This window comes from Ictidomys tridecemlineatus, chromosome 11 (assembly GCF_052094955.1).
Source record: "Ictidomys tridecemlineatus isolate mIctTri1 chromosome 11, mIctTri1.hap1, whole genome shotgun sequence".
Classification (NCBI taxonomy): domain Eukaryota; kingdom Metazoa; phylum Chordata; class Mammalia; order Rodentia; family Sciuridae; genus Ictidomys; species Ictidomys tridecemlineatus.
Window position 1 is genome coordinate 111,589,508 of NC_135487.1, and position 17,459 is coordinate 111,606,966.

General features: G+C 38.2%; 1 long non-coding RNA gene across 1 annotated transcript; it reads right to left on the reverse strand.

Moving 5' to 3' along the window:
* Positions 1-5,847: 5,847 nt before the first annotated feature.
* On the reverse strand, positions 5,848-14,947 carry LOC144368292 (uncharacterized). The gene is made up of 2 exons (XR_013428095.1): positions 14,512-14,947; positions 5,848-7,255 (listed from the first exon to the last, which is right to left on the reverse strand). It is a non-coding gene; the product is annotated as an uncharacterized LOC144368292 (long non-coding RNA).
* Between the last annotated feature and the right edge of the window lie 2,512 nt (positions 14,948-17,459).

Consider the following 17,459-nt stretch of genomic DNA (forward strand, 5'->3'; position numbering starts at 1 on the left):
ATATCTTTCCATCTTCTAAGGTCTTCTTTAATTTCTTTCTTTAGTATTCTGTAGTTTTCATTATAGAGGTCTTTCAACTCTTTTGTTAAGTTTATTCCTAAGTATTTTATTTTTTTGAGGCTATTGTAAATGGGGTAGTTTTGCTAGTTTCTCTTTCAGAGAATTTGTCACTTATATACATAAATGCCTTTGATTTATGTGTGTTTATTTTGTATCCTGATGAATGGTTCCCTTAAGTCGTATAAAGTGTCCATCTTTATCTCTTTTGATTAACTTTGGCTTGAAGTCAACTTTTTATGTGAGGATGGAGACCCTTGCTTGTTTCTGTAGTCCATGTGAGTGGCATGTTTTTTCCCAACCTTTCACCTTCAGTCTGTGGATGTCTTTTCCTATGAGATGATCTCTTGGAAAAAGCACATTGTTGGGTCTTTTAAAATCCAACCTGCCAGTCTATGTCTCTTCATTGGTGAGTTTAGGTCATTAACATTCAGATTACTATTAAGACATGATTTGTATTCCTGGTGATTATTGTTTATTTTAGGTATTTAACTTGACTTGGTTTCTCCTTTATTTGGTTTTTCCTTTAGTGTAATACCTCCCTTTGATGATTTTTATTGTTGTTTTTCATTTCTTCCTCATGGAATATTTTGTCAAGGATGTTCTTTAGTGCAGACTTTCGAGTTGTAAATATTTTTTAACTTTTGTTTATCATGGTAGGTTTTTATTTTGTCATTGAATCTAAAGCTTAATTTTGCTGGATATAAGATTCTTAGTTGGCATCCATTTTCTTTCAGAGCTTGATATATGTTGTTCCAGGATCTTCTAGCTTTCAGTGTCTGGGTTGAAAAATCTGCAGATAACCTAATTGGTTTTCCCCTATATGTTATCTGAAAATTTTCTCTTATGGCTTTTAAAATCCTCTTTTTATTCTATATGCTAAGCATTTTCATTATAATGTTCCTTGGTGTGGATCTGTTGTGATTTTGCACATTTGGCATCCTGTAAGAATGGATTTTCCAATTTATTCTTCATGTTTCAAAATTTTTCTGATATTATTTCATTGAATAGATTGTTCATTCCTTTGGTTTGGAATCCTACGCCTTCCTCTACCCAATAATTCTTAAATTTGGTCTTTCTATGATATCCCATAATTATTGAATATTCTTCTCATAGTTTCTTATATGTGGTCTACATTCTTTTCAAGATTATATAATTTGTCTTCATTGTCTTAGGTGCTATCTTCCAAGTGATCTAATTGTGGTGCTTTCATTTGAACTTTTAATTTTTTGTTTATTGTTTCTTTCAAGGATTTCTGTTTGTTTGTTTATTTTAGAACCTCTATCTTTCTATTGAAATAATATTTTGTTTCCTGTATTTGATTATGTAGCTCTTTATCAAAATGATCTCTTACTGTCTGTATTTGCTGTTTTGTATTATTTTTCAATTTGCTGAATATTTTAATTATGTACATCCTGAACTCCAGCTCTGTAATTTCTTCTGTTGTGCTTGTCATGGATTCTCTTAATGTAGTATCTTGGTTTGTTTGGGGCATTTTCTTCCCTTGTTTTTTCTAGCATTACATTTTTTAACCTATAGGCTTATAGTGTTCTTGCAAGGCTCCAATACCTCTCATTTAAGGGGGAGAACAATATTAACAAATTCCAATACAAACAATATACAACAAAATATCTGCTATGAAAATGTTTACAGTTGTGTCACAATACACAGAAATGGTGAGTTCAATTATTACCTACAATATAATCAGTAGGTTTGCAAAAGGGTCTACTGTTTCTGATGGTGGACAAAGAACCAGGGGTGAGATGTTGAGGTGGTAGGAGGTGAGAGGATACAGAGTTATTAGATCTTAAGGAGCATGAAAGAGGAATCTAAAGAAGTTAATTAGTAGCAGGAAAAGAGAGAGAAAGTGATTTTGGGGAGACAAGTAAGTGGGAAGACAATAGAGAGAGTAAAAAAAAAACAAAACAAACCTAATATTTGGAAAAATAAAAAAATGTAAAAATAGGAGATTAAAAAATGTACAACACAACTGTAACATACTATTCAGACATACCAGTAGCATAATTCATAAAATGTACTTGGTTTCACAAATGTTGTGGATGTGAGGGTGGGAGAAGTGAGAGAGAGAGAGAGAAAAGAGAAACAAAAATCTCAAAGGGAGATACAAGGATTGTTTTTGCTGGAGATTAGTATCTTTCCTGATTCCCTTCTCATCCAATAGATGGGGTTGTCTGTTTGCTGGTATCTCCACCCTCAGGATGGTGAAAGTTATTAGGGTAGAGGGTTGGTCTACAGGGAAAAGCTCCTGGAATTGGAGTATAGCATTTGCAGGACCCTGATAGGAGACTGCATCCCTAAAGATCTCTGTTGGGGCCCGCTCATGTGATGTGGGTGCCCGGTCTTATCTCCTTTTATGGCCTGTAAACCTCACAATTTCTGGTCTCTAATTTAGTCTCTAAACTGTATCTCACTCACCCTCTCCCTTTCTACTTCTCAATCAGGAACCTCTCTCTCCAAAGGTCTTGTAGGCTGTGCTCTGGGTGCTGCATACCTGTTGCAGAGAGCTGTTTTGTATTGGAAAGTTCAGGACCAGGTTTTGTGAGCTACAGATCAGCTGCATAGCCGCAAGCACAGTGCCGGGTTAGTGGCTGCTGGGAAGGGGGAAGTTGGGGACTATAGATACTTTGATATTGCTTCTAAGACCCAGCCAATGTCCCAAGCTTGGAGTTGCCCCAACTAAGATGGCAACAAAGGTGTCCCAAGATGGAGGTGGCTGCTTTCAGCAATGGAGTGTTGTGTTGGGTGGGGCCTGGAGGTGGCATTGGGTGGTGTGTTCAAAGATGCAGCTCTGTGGCATGTAGTATTGTGGCTGGAGGCTGTCTCCAGACCCTGTGTGGTGTCCCTAGGTGCAAGCTATCATGTGTAGGGGAGTATGGCAGTGGTTGCAATGTCCCAAGATGCAGGCGACCTGGGGAGCCCCACATTGTTAGATGAGGGTCCACAGAGTGGTGGAGGCTGAGTGTCCTGCGTGGGAGCAGCAACCAGAATTCCTGCAAGTGTGCTGATGCTGGTGGTCCTGCTCGGGAATCCAGAGGTCCTGCATGGGAATCCAGAGGTCCTGCATAGGCAAGTGGCTAGGAGTTCTGCACTGACACTGAGGCTTGGAGACCTGTGCAGGCACAGCTGCCATGATTTCAGCATAGGAACAGCTATCAAGGGTCCTCTAATCATTCACAGAGAAATAGTATTCCCACTACTTGAATCCCAGGTCACAGAGCAACACAAAATGCAGCCTCCCTCTAGCCTGACCTCTTATATCCCCTCATTGGAATTTTAATAAGAATTGCATTAAATCTGTAGAGCACTTTTGCTAGGTCAGCCATTTTAACAATATTAATTCTGCCTATTCACGAACAAAGGGGATCTTTCATGGTATTTTTCATTTTCTTGCTTGAAATTGATCTGTTTAAATTTTCTATGTCTTTCTGATTTGATTTGGGTAGACCATTTGTCTCTAGAAATTTGTTGAGGTTCTCAAGATTTTCTATTTTATTAGAGTATAAATTTTCAAAATAGTTTCTGATTATCATCTGCACATTGTGATATTGTCTTTTTCATCACAAGTTTTATTTTGAGTTTTTTTCTCTCTTTCTCTTCATTAGCTTGTCTAAGGGTTTGTCAGTTTTACTTATTTTTTCAAAAACCAGCTTTTTGTTCATTATTTTTTTTCTTTCAATTTCATTGATTTTGGGCTCTGATTTTAATTATTTCCTGTCTTCTATTGCTTATGGTGTGATTTGTTCTAATTTCTCTAGGGCTTTGAGATGCAATGTTAGGTTATTTATTTGGTGACCTTCTAGTCTTTTAATGAATGAGCTAAATGCAATGAACTTTCCTCTGAGAACTGCCTTCACGGTGTCCCTGAGATTTTGGTAGGTTGTATCACTAGTCTCATTTACCTCTAAGTAGTTTTTTTAATTTCATGCCTGATTTCTTCTGCTATCCATTGTTCATTCCATAGTGTATTTTTTAGTCTACAGAGTAACTTCCATTTTATATATTATCATTAATTTCTAATTGCATTCCATTATAATCTGAAGAAATGCAAGGTAGTATCTCTCTCTCTCTCTCTCTCTCTCTCTGTGTGTGTGTGTGTGTGTGTGTTTCCCTTGTCTCAGATATGGTCTATTTTAATGAAGGATAAATTTTGCTGTTGGGAAGAAAGTCTATTCAGTCATTTAGGGGTGAAATATTATATATATATGTATATATATATATATATATATATATATATATATATACCTGTCTCAATTATTAATTGTACTTTTTATTTCTATAGTTTCTTTATTTCATTTTTGTTTGGGGAATCTATCCATTGGTGACAGAGGTGTGTTACAGTCACCCAGTATTATTGTGTTGTGGTCTATTTGATTCTTGAAATTGAGAAGGGTTTGTTTGATGTACATAGATGCTCCATTGTTTGAGGCATAAATATTTACAGTTGTTATGTCTTGTTGATGTACCATTCCCTTAAGCAGTACGAAATGTCCTTTTTTGTCCCTTCTGATTGACTTTGGCTTGAAGACCACTTCATCTGATATGAGGCTAGAAACCCTGCTTGTTTACAAGATCCATGTGAACAATTTTTGTTTTATCCTTTCACCTTCAGTCCTGGGTGTCTTTGCCTACATGGTGAGTCTCTTTGAGACAGCATATTGTTGGATCTTATTTTTAAATAAAATCTGCCAGTCTCTGTGTTTTGATTGATGAATTTAGACTATTTACGTTCAATGTTACTATTGAGAAATGATTTTCATACCCTTTCGTTTTAATTTATTTCTGATTTTTACTTTGAATTCGTTCCTTCTTTGATTGACTATTCTCTAGTATAATTCCTCCCTTTGCTAGTTTAATGTTTATTTTTCATTTCTTCTTCGTGAAATATTTTATTGAGTATGTATTTATTGCCTGCTTTCTAGTTGTGAATTCTTTTAACTTTTGTTTATCATGGAAGGTTTTTATTTAACCATCAATTCGGAAGCTGAATGGCATCTATTTTCTTTCAGAGCTTGGTATATACTATTCCAACACCTCCTAGCTTTGAGTGTCTAGGTTATAAAGTTAGCTGAGATCTGGATTGATTTCCCTATAAATGTGACCTATCCTTTTTTTTCTGACAGGCTCTAAATTGCTATCCTTGTTCTGTATGCTGAAAAAGCAAGGGAAAAAATTGCCCCAAAGAAACCAAGATACTTCAATAACCAAATCCCTCAACACCAAAGTGGAAGAGATGTCAGAGAAGGAATTTTAAATGTGCATTAACTGATCTTGAGGTATAGGAGAAAGTAAGGACTGAATCAAAAAGAAAATATAGGAAGTGAAAGATAATTTCAATAGTGATCTTCCACTTGAATTACAGTTTGAGGCAATGAAGACTAAATATATAATCTTGAAAATAACCTTGATCATGGAAAAAAGATACTAAGAAACTATGAACAGAAATCCTGAGAAACATGGGGGAAAATAAAAAAAGATCAAATATAAAATTTATTAGGATAGATGAAGGCTTGGAGATCCAAACCAAAGGAATGCATAAACTTTTCAATGAAATGATATCAGAAAATTTCCTGAACCTTAAGAATGGAATGGGAAATAAAATATAGGGCCTTATAGGACCCCAAATATACAAAATTACAACAGACCTACACCATTGCACATTGTTATTTATTCTATTGTTTTCTTGTGAGGTTCAACTCAAGATTATAAATAATAATTTCATAGTGAAAATGGAAAATCACCCAAATACTCAATAATAAGGAAATAGCTAAGTGTTTTATAGTACCTTTATATGATGAAATATCACATGGGCATAATATTTTCAAAGAATATCAATGACATGAGAAATCAGTCTTTAGTGTAAGTGCCAAAAACAGGATACAAAATCATATCTGCTATTAACTCAATGCAAAGTACACACAAACACATACACAACACACAGGCAAGCACATAAAACCATACAAGAAAAAGAGTGGGAAAGAAACTTATGGACATATTTACAAGAGTTACCTCTGGGTATGGTTTCTTTTCTTCTTTTTACTTTTCTGTAGTTTCTAATATATTTATAATAAAAAGGATGAAGTACTGACATGCTACAACCAGGATAATCCTTAAAAGCATTGTGATAAGGGAAAATTAAAAACATGATCAAATATTGCATGCAGGATTATACATTATGTACTGACATGCAGAAGGCAGACTACTGATTGCCCGGGATTAGGGGTGAAGGTGGAGAATGGGTAATTACTGGCAATGGGTGTGGGGAGTCTTTGTGGGGTGAGAAATACTCTAAAATTACATTGTGATGACAGTTTTACAGCTCTGTGGCTAGGTAAAAACCTTTGAATTTTACACTTTAAATGTGTGAATCATAGTGTATATAAATTATGTCAGGAAAGCTGTCTAAAGAAAAAAGTAAGTAATATAATCTTTATGCAGAATGTTTTTAATTCTTTTTTAAGGAGGAGGAAAGAAAGAAAAGTTGAGGATGAAGATGAGAGCCAGGTGAATAATTTAACTCAAACCTATGCTATACCAAGTCTCCAAACACAATTCCAGTTCTGACCAAATCCTAGGGGTAGATGGCTCTGGCTTCCTGTCTCAAGCCACAGCTCAATTGCAATATGAGGAACTCTTTGAGTATGTTCTCAATTTTAGAATGGTAGTTCTTCAAGGGCAAAGGCTCTGTCTTGTTCACCCTTAATTCCCCTCTAAATCTTAGCACATGTTCTGCTACAAATCAGTCACTTTCAATGGTTTTGTTTGTTTACAGTTTTTCATTTTGTGCTTTAAAACAACAGGAATTTATTTTCACAGTTCGTGAAGCTAAAAGTCCAAAATTCAGGTGCTGGCAGAGCCATAATTCTCTGGAGGCTCTAGGGAAAAGCCTCCTTCTTTATGCTTCCTGAGGTTGCCAGCCAACCTTTGTGTTCTGTGGATTGTAGACACATCACTCTAATTGCACCTTCATCATCAATCACATGATGGCCTCCTGCGTTTCTCTAAGGAAGTGTGAGGTCCCTGAGTCGTCCACAATCCTGAGCTTCCTTCTTCTCTAGAGAACTTGGTGTTCTTGGAGAAGGGACATTCAATAGTATGGACCCAGAAATTCTTCTCCCAGGAGTTTTGGTTCCTTCTGGTTAGGATTTTCTTGGACTAGGGAGGAATCCTAGGATCCACTCTTAATGCAGATACAGGAAGAGAGCAGAGTTAGGCTAACTTGAATAAGAAATCAGGGAGTTCCTGTTCTACCCCATTTCCACGCTTTTTTTTTTCAGTAAGCTTTTCTCTCACTATTGCCCAATAGATAGGTTTTTAATGACTGAAGAGGGGTTAAAAAACATATTACCACTGGAAAAAAAATATGATCCTGTGGGCTGAAAAAAATCATAATTATGAGAAAATGTAGTTCAACGATAAGATAAGGGAACATATCTTGAGGACTTTCAAGGACTAAAGGCTAGAAAAAAAAATCATCCTAAAATCTTGGGTGCATTGGGTCATCAAAGAATATTTTTCTCAATACTTGAACTGAATCGTAAGGCCGTGGTCTATCAGTTATGACACAAGTTTGAAGCAAACAGAAGAGTGCTTTGTTAGTGTAAAAGGTTTGCACATGGCTTCATGTACAAATGTGTAACGACAAATTCTACTATAATGTGTAATTAGAGTGCACCAATAAAATAAACATAAAAGCATAACAAGAGAAAAAATAAGTGAACGAAATATAAATAGGAGGCTTCTGCCACAGAGACATGATTAATCAATCAGTTCAACCAGTCAGTTGCATCAGTGATAAATAGTGGATAGTTCTGTATTTTCCATACTCTGACTCTGGATAAAGCTCTTGGTCCTGCTCTAATTGAGTTCCATAGAATTACATCGAGTTCTCATCACCCCCTGCCCACATATCAACTTAGTAAAAAACATGCAGCAAAGAGTTTTAGTTTTAGTTTTATTAAAAGGGAAGAAGTTGAGTCTGCTTTACATTTTCCCTCTAAGACATTTAGACCTTGTCCATCGATGCGGTTTGAATGTATCTCCCAAATAAATAAGCTAGAAACTTAGTGAGGACTGCAAAAGTGTTGCCAGTGAAGGCATTAAGGCTCTGCCTTTATGAATTAATGCCATTATTTCAGGCGTGGTGGTTTTATTATCAAGGGAGTAGTTTCCTTTTATAAAAAACAAGTTGGTCTACTTTTGCTCTCTCGTTGTAGGATGATGCAGCAAAAAGAACTTTGTCAAATGTACCCCTCAATCCTGGACTTCAGTCTATAGCACTATTAGCCACTGAATTTTCATTTATTATACATTGTCCAGTCTTTAATATTTTTGTTATAGCAGTACCAAGCAGGCTAAGACACTCATAAAGGCATGCATGTGGTCATCTGGCATTCATTCATTCATCATTTATTTATGAATATGTCCAACAAATATCCATTATACCTCTATGTGACAATCACTTGGGGAGATATAAGGATAAATAAGACATGAATCATGGCCCAAGAAAGGTCAATATGTTTTCCAACTAAGTCCATGTGTTTTAAGTGACATTATAAGTCATGAAGTATATCAGTAGCTGGAAGGTTAGTTTTTAACTTTGAAAGTTAATGTTTAACTTTGTTGAAATTTAGTGTTTAACTGTCAACATTATCCCAAAAGATATCCCCAGAAGACCTCTGACACTTTGAATACATTTTTCTACTGGATTCTTTGGAATTGCCAGAGCTCCAAACTAATACCTTCATATTCTAGGCAGACCCAAAGGGATAAAGTGACATATCTAAAACTACATCGTGAGCTAGTAATTAATCAGTACTGGAATCCAGATCTCTCCTGACTTAGTGCCCATATGAATTCACTCCAAATATCCCAGAGAAATGCATGGCTGGATTTTACAGTGACCTTGTGCAATGCTAGGCTTAGCTTGTGCTCAGTCACCAGATCAGCACTCCACCACTGCCTGAGATTCCACTTGTATTAGTATTCTGTTGTTGTGTAACAAATTGTCCCAAACATAGCAGCTTAAACGAAACTGCAATAATTATTATCTTATAATTTTTGAGCATGAAGAACTCAGATATGGCTTATCTGTGTCCTTTGCTTCAGGGTTTCTCATGTCAACCAAGGTGACACCCAGGATTTAGACCTCATCTGAATACTCAATTAGGGCATAGTCTACTTCAAGCTCACTTACAAGGCTGTTGGAAGATTCAGCTCCTTGGATGTTACTGACAATGGTTCTGAGCTGTTCAGTGACAATTGACTGGAGGCTGCCCTCAGTTCCTTGTTGTATTTTCACCTCCAACATGGCAATTTGCTTCATCAAACACAATGCAAACAAGGAAATCTGCTAGCAGCATGGTAACCATGATTATTTCTATTTACAAAAGTAACATTTCTTTGTCATCCTTAGGATAAAATCACTAGATTCCACCCAACTCAAGAGAAGATTACACAACAACATGAATGCCAGGAAGCCTCCATAGAAACTGGCTATCACACCACATTGTTAGCCTCTGGATTACACACTTGAAGAGCATCCATGTGACCTTTTCCCAAGAGAACTGGCAGGCAAAATAATAGATGGTAGATGGGAAGAGATCCATAGGTATATGTTTTTCTCTTTCCTTTCTCCCACAGGCAGCTGTGCTAGAAAAAACAGCCAAGTTGCACTCAGAAACAACTTGGACGTAAGCCTCCCTTTACAGTGAATGTTATAGAACATTCTTTTTTATTTATGACAACTGGATCTTCAAAAAACACTCCAAATACTCAGAAATCTACCCATATGCATCCTTTAGATGGGAATAAAATTGCTTTTCCTTGACAAATTGCTTTAGCCTGGACTGTAGTTCTGACTTTTCATTAGTATGTAGTCTTATGTTGTTGCCACTGTTCTCTTCTATTTCCTCTTATTCATTAGTCCACATGGTTTTCCAAAGCACCAAGATATTCTAGAGTCCTTTATTGCTTATTTATCTTCCTATCCACTTATTCAATCATCCAATAAAATTTATTGAGTTCCTATTATGTGTTAGATACAAGGCTAGTTCTTAGGTGGTGTAAATATGTAGGAGCCATAAACACTTTGTTTAGTCAAACATTCGAAAAATTTTGAAGATCTATTCCTTTTTTTAATTGATTTTATTTTTTAAATACATGACAGTGGAATGCAGTACAATTCTTATTACACACATAGAGCACAATTTTTCATATCTCTGTTTGTATATAAAGTATGTTCACACCAATTCATATCTTCATACGTGTACTTTGGATAATGATGTGCATCACATTCCGCCATCATTGCTAACCCCCTGCCCCATCCATTTATTCCTCCCATGCTCCCCCTCCCTACCCCACTCTGAGTCAGACTCCTTATATCAAAGAAACCATTCGGCATTTGTTTTTTGGGGATTGGCTAATTTCACTTAGCTTTATGAAGATCTATTCTGTATCACGCATTTTTGACTATCTGTGCTAGGAGTTAAAGATTAATAAATGGAGTAGAGTAAAATAACATCACAACAATAACAAACTCTTGGCCATGCTATCTATAACACCTTTTAACTGATATCTTTATGCCACAAATTCTTTGTTTTTTTTATATTGGCAATACTATTTTAGTACTGGAGCAGCACATTTTTTCTTGGCATAAATAGTTCTTTAGAACTAGATCTAGAGTTGCACAAATAGTTCACTGGAACATAAAACTAAAAGGAAGTATACATAATAATTACATTAAGTATTTATAAGAGGCAATAGAAAAATGTGCTCTGCTTCTACATGAGATAAATTGCATATAATATCTGATTTAAATAATATTAATCATATTAACTAGTGGGGATACATCTCTCTCAAAATGTCTGATGTTTCTCACAGTGGAGGGAAAAATGCAATTATATGAGTTATTGAGTTTCTTTTCATTTCCAAATAGTGGGAAGATTTAAGGAGAATCTTTTCTTTAAAGAAGTAGAAGAATAAATTACAGGACTGTTCTGAACTCATTAAAAATTAAATTAGGCCCATGTGCTTCAGCAACCCACCTGAGGAGCTTCGTGTACCAAACATAGTCTTAGAGGAACAAAAAGTATGCCAAAAATTTTTGAACAAGCTTTTTGTGTAGTTACTCTCTTCACTATTCTCCATCTGTTCCTCCACACATAGATGATAGTGTGTTGACTTCTAATTGGCCTTTACACACAACACTTCCTGGAAATTGCTCTTACTGGGGTACTGATGAACTTAATGTTGCTGAAACTGGTGGTCAGTTCCTTCATTGCATTTGCTGTCTAAGTAGCCTCCAACATAGTGAACCACATTCTCCTTCTTGAAACATTTTCTTCATTCGACTTGCACAACTGCACATTCTTCCTTTTCTCCTGCCTCCCAGTACTCCTGTTCAGTCTCCTTACCTTGGCCCCTCCTTCTCCTCTGTTCAGACTCTAAATGTTGGTATCTCTTTTCAGGATTCATTCCTGAGACTTTTCTTTTTACCCACAAATAATTTCACCCTAAATTATTTCATCTACTCCTGTAGTTTTAAAAATTATCATATGCTTTTCTTTCCCAAATTTACCTCTCCAGGACATACAAGGAGCATAATTGTTCTAAAGTGACCATGAAAGACCTAAGCAACCTCATTCTACTTGGGACCTCATTTTGCTCTGAAACTCAACCTCCGACCACCTGCAGTCCTAAAGTCAGGAAAATACCACAGAAAAGCTCTGTGGAAACAGTTCTCAGAAAAGCTGCAGATGGTGATCACCTAAGATAGGCCAAGATATCGAAATATCTAAAATTCCAGATGGCCCCCACCTAGGTATGGTGACCAGTATCTAAACCAGAAGCCCTGCAGCTTGGCACATACTCCCCTTGCAACACCCCCACAGATTACATCAATCATTTTTAAGTGTGTCAACCCCTTGAACAAACCAATAATCCTTTCCAGATTCTTTCCTGCCACTTGATACACTCATCATGTTTTAGAGTTGTTTTATGATTTTCCCGTGGTGTGTGATGATTTGCTAAGAGGCAGGGACTGTGCCCAGCACACCCCATGGAGTAGGTGACTTTCTTTTTTAGGGAGACGAAAATACTTCTTATGAGTCCCAAGGACTCCAGATGCAAGGAATCTGATTTCCCCATATCACTTTTGTGAACAGCCAGCATGCCAAGTTCAGAATCTGGCACCAATTTTCTTTGTGTTTCTTCATTGATAAAGCTAATCTCTTGGACTAAACTGATACAAAAATATAATAAAGGAGGCTAATATCCCTATGCTGGAATGAAGACCAATACTTTGAGCCCAGAAATCTCATGACCACTTCTGCAACTGTATTGGATAAGAGCACAGGGAAATCATAACTTCTATATTCCTTTGCTGACCTGTGGACTTTGTGAGTTCTTCTAATACAAAATATCATTTAATCTGTGCTTTGTTTTATTAAGAAAATACCTCTAATGCCAATTATTAATGAGCCTCATTTTATGTAGCATGCCCTGACCTTCCCTAAGCATGTGGACAACCCAGTTGTCAAGCATTACTTACTTAAAGACTATCCTCCCCAGCCCAGTGAATTTAATTTTGTCAAAACCAGTTAATCATCTGAATTTAGACCATTAACTAACACATGTATAATTTCTATCCAAATGTATTATAGTCCTAAATGATGGCCAAAATGATATACTTCTTTATAGAAAACAGATGAAAATCTTTGTGACCTCGAATGAGGTAAAAACAAGAGTAGTAAATGGGAGGAGGATTGAAAAATAGAATGCCATTAAAATTAAAAATTCACTTCAGAAAGTCCCCTTTAAAAATGAAAATCTACAGACTGAAAAAATATTTTAATATCATATATATATATATATATATATATATTAAAAGACTTGTATCTAGAATATAAAACACTTTTATAGAAAAAATAATGGAATGGATATCCAGCATTAGTTTGTTCCTCTACAGGATGGAAACAAAGCAATAGGTGTATAACTGCTTGTGGAGGTGAGTGGCTGTGGATTAACAGCAGAAATTGACATCACAGAAAATGAAACTGTCAGGTGGGTGGCGGTGACTTAGGAACAAAGCACCAAGCAGGCCTCTGGAGTGAAAGAAACAACCACCAGACACCCAAGGTACTGCCTGTCAATCAGCAGGGTCTCCGGGCCAATCCTGGATCTCAGCCAGTTCCCCTGACCAACTCCATTGGGACAAGGGACTCTAAAAATCCCTTTTCCTGTCCCAAGCTCTTTCCTTCTGAGAAACTGATGTGACTCCACTTTTGAAAAAAAAATAAATAACAGCACCTTCTACCTGAATAGATAACTCAAGGCCTATCCTAAGGAAGGGGGCATGACTCTTGTCCTTGGAAAAACCCACAGAGCCTTTCTAGGCACATACCCACCCTGCTGAGTTGTTTGTCTGCCAATAACAGGAGAGATCTGTGGCACCAGGTGTCCCTGACTCAGTTAGGCTAGGTGAGGACCCATAGCAACCCCCTAGCAACCACCAATCAGCATGAGACAGGGAAAATACCTGGGACGCCAGTTTGACCCCCCCCCCCAGTAGTTTATGGTGGTTGATAACATGTTGGGAAACCATTTATTTCAGCACATACACCTCTCATGGCCTAAACCAATCAGTTCAAGGAATCCTCCTCTTGTACTAACCAATCACCCCTACCCAACTTGTTCCTGCCAGTGAATGTGCTATCAATGTTAAGAGTTGTTGTTTGACTTTCCCGAGATGTGAAATGATTTGCTGTGTGATCTTGTGAGGCATAGAGTATCCCCCCAAAACCTATAAAATCTCACTGGACAAAGGGCCGGGACTCACTCCCTGAGACCACTGCCTCAGGAAGAATGGTGGTGAGTCCAGGCTCGAGCTTGCAATAAAGACTCTTGTGGGATTGCATCGAATTTGGCTCCTGGAGGTCTATTGGGGTCCCACGAATCTGGCACTACACTTCTTGCCATAAGCCCTATAAAATTCCAGTCCTGTCAAGCTCCCACGCCACCGTTTCTCCTCCGACCCTCCTCCTGTCTATTCTGTCCGTCTGATCAAGTTCTGCCTGGGAGTGAGTCTCAAATACAGCCTTGTTCAGTGGCCCTTTTAATCTGCTTCCTTTGGTCACTGCCATTGCCTGATCTTTCAGGAACCTAGTGAATTCTGGAGACAAGTTATTACCAAAAGTTTGGTCCTTGTCCCCAATGGCAATCCATTAACAAGGACATAGTTTTGAGAGAAAAAAAAAAAGAAGAAGATTTATTGCTTTGCAAGCAAAGGAAAAACACAAGGGACTCCTGTCCCAGAGGCTCTGATTCTGCCCACCAGGGAAAACAGAGAGCTTTTAAAGAAGCTCTTCAGAGGCTCCATTCCAGGTGTGCCCTGGCAGGAGGTCCCAAGTGTGCCCTGAATAATGGGTTGAAACTCACTTGTTAATTTTGGAGACAGTCACGTCCCAGTTCTTGTGGTGACGTCTTCTTCCTTTGAAGAATAGATAACTCAAGGTAATCTTACTCCCTGCCCCCAGGTTAGGGAGGGAGAGAGAGAGAGAGAAGAATAAAAGAAAAACATGTCTCTCTTAAAGTAAGCTGCAAGGGCTACTGTTCCAAAGGTAATGAGGATCACTGTTACATAAGGAGAATAACCAAGCAAGACAAGCAGAGTACCTGAGCCCCTGGCACCCATATCTCAGGCACAGGAAGGAGACATTTCCCCCCAAGGGAGTAAAGGTAAAAGAGAAAGAATCCTAGCATGGTCAGAAGGCTGCACCCTGAAGGCAAACAGCTCAAATAAATAAGTAACCCGGAGTCTGCACAACAAGTTAGGTTTAGAGTAAAAATATCATCACTGCGTCTTTCAGCAAACTCTTAAAGTACTTTAACTAGGAACTATCTTTAGACAGGTCCTATTGAAATCCATCTTGAAAATTATCAACAGGTTCCATTCCTCCAGTGTTGGAGATTGAACACCCAAGAAACATGGAGGCAAGAACAAAAAGTTTCATTTAAATGATGAAAGAGAGAGAGAGAGAGAGAGAGAGAGAGAGAGAGAGAGAGACTCCTCCAGAGAGGAGGGGTTTCAAAGCTGGTACCTGAGGGAGTGGGGGTGTCCTGCCCCTTTATAGATTTTAGGTTTCCTTTATTCTCATGCCCTCTCCTCCCTTTCCCCCTATATAGTGACCCCAAGGCAGAAAGAGAATCATCCCTCTAGGGTACCTCTCCCCATTTTCCATATCTGCCTGAAAAGACAGGAAAGGAATCTCCCAGGGAGTTTTTGTCAACAATTCCTCGCTGAAGGGAACAATTTCCTGCAGGCAGGTGACCTTAGCAACAGGTGAAGAGGAGGGAGAAGTGCTCTGGAGGTATTAGCATTTCATTTCCTTTAAAACCAATCCCCATCTTCCAGATCTGACCTGATCATCTATTTACGCTGACTGCCTCTTTGTGCTTATCTCACTATTGTCAAAGACTAAACCACTTTAGGGGGAATCAGAAAATCCAGCATAATCACCTCTCAGGCTCCCTGTGGACACCCACTGGATTGACTAGGCAGCCAGTGACCACACAAGAGAGTCATGGCTTGGGAAGCAACTCTGACACAAACTCACTGAAAGGTTTATATTGATGGAGTGTGAGCTGCAACGAGGTGTGTGTGTAGGCCCAGTGATTCAGCCATTCTGCCCTGTGACATGAAGAAACAGGAGTCACATGTGATTTGGAATGAGGACCAGGTAACAGGTTCCTGCTGGAGGCTAGCCAATCTATCTGTCCCATATCACCCCATCCAGCACAGAATTCTCTGGTTCAGTTGCTTTCCAGGGACCCACTTTAGGGCTTTGACACGTGCCAGTACACAGACTAAAAATCTTGGTTGCAAATATACATATCCCTTGCAGGTTCAACATTCTACCTTAATCCCTATGGCAAGAAACACCAACCCAAGACCTTGGGCAGAGCTGAGAGGAATTACCCCAAGCTGCATTTGGAACCCACCAACTCTTTAGGACAGACTCCGATCTTGCAAGACCTAGAGAGAAGCATTTCTAAGCATCTTAGCTGGGAGGGAAATTTTACTAATTTTTAGTTTTTTCTTCATCTATTTTTATTATTAATATTATTACCATCATCATTTCTTTATTCCTATTACTCTCCTTTTATTTTTATATTTTTATTTTTTCTCTTTTCCTTTTTTTTTTATTCTCCTGGTGCTGGGGATTGAACATAAGGCCATGGACATATTGGACAAGTGCTCTGTTTCTGAGCTATACTCCTAGCTCAGTAGGAAAGAATTAAGCACAGCTTTGGTCACCAAGTTTTAAGTCCTGCTAACATTGGTGAACACTTCTACTTAAAGCTCCTAGCAGTTGACCTGTCCTCAGACAGGCACTGATAGGGGGAGGTTGAGGCCTAGCTCCTGAGTAGATATACCCACAGTAGTGTTGTGGAAATCACATTAGCAAAAGACCAACCATCACTAGAGGATTAGAAAACTCAGGTTTATTCACACACATGGATGAACTAGTGCTCTAAATTTCTGGGCCCCTGAGCTGGAGTTAAGGAGGTCTTTATAGGAAATTTGACATCATTCCTTAACCATTACAATATTAGTGGGTTAGAATTCTTGACCTTAATGACCAAGGAACATGTACAGAATATTTTTTTTGTAAGCAATAATTTTTTAATTTGTTTTTATTAGTTCTAATCAGTTATATATGACAGAAGAAAGCTTTTTAACTCATTATACACAAATGGAGCACAATTTTTCATTTCTCTGGTTGTGCACAATGTAGAGTTGTACCAACATTTACAGTCATATATGTACCTAGAGTAATGATGTTCATCTCATTTCACCATCTTTCCTACCCCCATGCCCCCTTCCCTCCCTTCCTCCCCTTTGCCCATTCTCCCTATTCTCCACACCCACACTCACACCCACACCCACACCCATTATGGATCAGCATCCACTTATCAGAAAGTGATAAACCCAACCTGATCTTTTATTAAATTGGGAGCCATCTTGCCACAAAGCCATGAAAACCTAATTTCGGCTTTACTATAAATTACTGCAAATTCTGAACCTGCTTGGAATGCCTGCCCATGCCTTGAACTCACCCATGCCTGGCTCTCTGACCAGATAGCAGCCCTCTCTGAAACTTTAGTGACACCTCATAAATATTGGCCTTCCCTGGCCAGACAACGACCCTCTCTGAGGCTCTAATGGTCCTCATAAATTCTGATGTTGGGGCCAGCAAAAAAATGTAAACTACCATTAGTGTGATGCTTGTCAGAGTTCTGTTATCTGTAACCCCCCCTTTTGTGTAACTTTCTGGGCTATAAAGCTGGGCTGTAGGAAAGGTGGGGCTGCTGTCTTGTTCCCA